A 3,686-nucleotide genomic window follows, 5' to 3' on the forward strand; every position below is an offset into this window, starting at 1 on the left:
GAGCACAGGCTCCGGACGCGCAGGCTCAGCGGCCACGGCTCACGGGCCCAGCCGCTCCGCGGCATGTGGGATCTTCCCGGACCGGGGCACGAACCCGCGTCCCCTGCATCGGCAGGCGGACTCTCAAACCACCGCGCACCAGGGAAGCCCATGAAGTGCTTTAACTAGGGTTATGCGTTAAGTTTAAAAAGACCATTCTGGCTTCGGGGTGATGGGGTATTGGAAGAGGCCAGTTAGGGGCTATTGCAGCGAGTAAGGTGAGAGATGGTGGCAGCCTGACAAGGGTGATGGTCGTGGAGATGGAGGGAATCGGTGGAGTGGGATCCTGAGACTCAGTGGTGAAGGGGATGCGAGGGAAAAGGTGGTGTCCAGGCTGATGCCCAGGTTCCAGCCCAGGTGGGCTGATGGCACCATTCCCCAGGACTGGGAATATTGGGAAAGGGCCAGGTGTGGGGGAAAGACACTGACTTCAGCCACGTGCCTTTTGAGGATGGATGGCCTGTAACCCACCCAGGGGGAGATGTCAAGAAGGCTGCCTGGTAGGGTTTGCAGGCGGGGAAGGTTCTCCCTGGCTGGAAACCCACAAAGGCTCCTCTCACTATGTGAGTGCCTCACACTGAGGTTTGCTGTCAGGCACCTGTAGAACCTACATCAAATCATTAATGACGATGGCCAAGGGGAAGCCTTCGCAGGTATATACATCTAGGTCTGTTTTCACTTCTCATTTGAAGACAAATTACTTGTCGCAGTCCGTGGTTTTGCCTGGATTATACATTGAGCACACACCAGGCATTATGTTAACACAGTAACCAAACAGCAGAACTACGTTGGGAGAGAAGGACAGAAGGAACTGCGGGGGGGATGCTGTAGCAGGCCTGGAGGGGTGAAGAGTTCATCAGGTAGAAACAGAGAACAAAGATACCAGAACAGCACGAGTGGATGCGAACAGGTAAGACACTAGTGTACAGGCAGGGCGGGTGAGCAGCCCAATTTTACTGAAGGAAAAGGAGTACAGCACGGTGGAATATTGGTCAGAGACTAAGCTAGAGAGATAAGGTGGGCTTATCATTGGGGTAGGGGGTATATATAAGCACTAGGGAGCCATGGATGCTTTTTGAGCAGAGGAGTGGAACTGATGGAGCATAGGAGGTGTGGGAGAAGGGGACACTGGTGCTGCCACAATGGGTTGCAGCCTGAGCGCTGGGGGGTCAGATGGGTCTGCAAAGGACTGCAAAGTCAGGAGAAGGAGGTGGGATGGGGGAGGGGGGAACAAAGCTGACACAGCGTGTGAAAGCAGAACAAGGGAGAGTCTGAATTGAATAGGAGGGTCTCTTCCCAGACTGGTCCTCAGGGATGTGTTTTAAGGAATAGCCAAGAATGATTCAGAATTAACCCATCAATTATTTACACGTAAAGCAGTGTTTCTGAGGTACCTGAAAACAGTATTTCTTTAGTTTAAACGTCCTCCCTAAAACCACCACCAGCCCTGCAATCCTTTTCTTCACCAATGGCACCAAAGGATACTTTGGTCTGAATGCTCCCTTTTTCTGTGTTAGCCAAGTCTGAAACAAGGGGAGCCACAAAGAAAGCGGGGCTATGGATCTGCTCTACTGCAGCCCAGTTTGGGATGGAAGCTCTGGCCATAGGCTCTGCCCTTGTAAACACCATGAGACTGTTGGGGGTGAAATCTGGTGCCAGGACAAACAGGGCCAGGCTAGACAAAGGAAGGACTTCAGGACATGTGGACACCAGCTCTCACCACCTACGGGAAATAACCAAGCCCGAGAGGCAGTTCCAACCTCAACACAAATAGCAGCGCATGAGAAAATAAAGCTCTGTTCACAGAATCACAGACTTTGTTGCTGGAAGGGGTTTCTCTGCCCTCTAAGCCATCCTTCACGTCATTCCTAGTTATTGCTCTAGAATATGTATTGGATCAGGTCACACTGCTGCTTCCCCAAACCTCTCTGACACCACGTCATCTCCTGTGGGGTAACGAAGCCAGGGCACAGGCATAGCAGCACATAACTCCTATCATATCAGACATCACTCCTATCATATCAGACATCATTAAGCAATTGCCACATTTTCTGATGAGCCTGGCTGCAGCCGCAGAATCTAACTCAGCAAAGCCTTGCAGGCGGCCATTGCCAAAAAACTACCACTCTCAGGATGACAACCGCTTGCCCCCCACTGAACAGAGACAGCCAGACCTCCTCAGCCTGTCCCTTTGCTGTCTTTTTCCACCCATATTTTCCATCACTACTTCTATGCTCCAGCTTCCTTCAACTGCTTGCCATTCCTAAACAGACCCACCTTTTTCTCACTCTCTGAGCCTCTGTCCATGTCGTGATTCAGCCTGGAATGCCCTCTATGCAGAGTTCCTCGGTATCTGTTCTCCTACCTCCCATAACAATAAAGTTGTATCTGGGCATACAGCCGCCCAGCAAAAAACACTGCCTGGCCTCCCTTGGACCTGGGGGGTAACCATGTGCTAAGTGCTGGTCAATAGGCTATGAGCAGAAGTGATGCATGTTTTATTTTTCTTTCCAAGTTTTGCTCTTAAGGGTTTGGGCATATACTCCCCTGGGCCCCTCCCCTTTTACACGGGCCATTTGATGGTGAGAAGAGAGCAGCTGCCAGGGGCCCAGAGATGGAAGCCACATGATGAAGATGGCAGGGCCAGCCTCCCAGCCTGGACCACTGTCCTCTGGCCTGCTAAGGAAGAGACCTCCCCCTCTACCTTGTTGGAATCCCTGTGTTTGGCGGGGGTGGCGGGTGGGGTGGGGTGTCTCTGGTTTTAGGGGCAGCTGAGTCTATAACTATACGCCTTCCCACCTGCTTCCTGTTCCTTACAGCCACCCTCCAGTGCCACCTCCTCAGTGAAGTCTTCCCAGAGTCCCAGGCTCCTCTGGGATCCCCCGCACTTCGTGCACACCTCACGTTGGCAGTCCTAAACCACAGGATCGCTACTGCCCCTCCCACTAGCCTGGCTGAAGGCTTCTTCTCTCCCCTCCATCCATCCTGGACCAGTGCTGGCGATGGTGCTCATGCCCAAACCTGACCATATCACCCCCTTGCCTTCGCTCTTGCAGTCCAGACCTCTTGGCTTGGTGGTCAGCACATGACTCTGGCCTATTCTTTGCCTTAGAGATGAGGCCCAGCTTGTGAAGGGATCTGCTCCAGCGGCCCAGCTGGTCACGGCTCCCTCTGTGTGTGCAACCACGGACCGCCCTGCCTGATGCCCGCCCTGCCCAGTCCCCGCGTGGCGGGCCTGAAGTAGCTGCTTCCTTGCCGACTGGAGCCTATATTGTCCTGCTCCTCGTTTGTTACTGGAAACAGGGACAGAGGACGGGGAGTTTCCCTGATCTGTGTATTCTTTTCAAGTGGCCTAGAAAGTCCCACAGCCTGTATATGTCTTCCCAAGGCCCTTCTCCTGTCCCACCAGGCCAAACGCTTTGCAAGTGGCCCACACCTATTCCTCTGAACTTCTGGCCACTGTGACCCTTCTAACAAGGCCCAACCTTTGGCATCCCATCCCAGGGCTGCAGGCCCATCCCTCCCTTGGCAAACAGTGCATGCAGCCCAGAAGCAGGATGCAGCCAGATCTCAGCTAGTAGATGGCTATTTTGGGACAGGGAGGATCCTGGGAGGATGCTGGCGAGGTCAGAGTAGGAAGGGAAAGA

Source organism: Lipotes vexillifer, unplaced genomic scaffold (genome assembly GCF_000442215.2).
Source record: "Lipotes vexillifer unplaced genomic scaffold, Lipotes_vexillifer_v1.1 scaffold708, whole genome shotgun sequence".
Classification (NCBI taxonomy): Eukaryota; Metazoa; Chordata; class Mammalia; order Artiodactyla; family Lipotidae; genus Lipotes; species Lipotes vexillifer.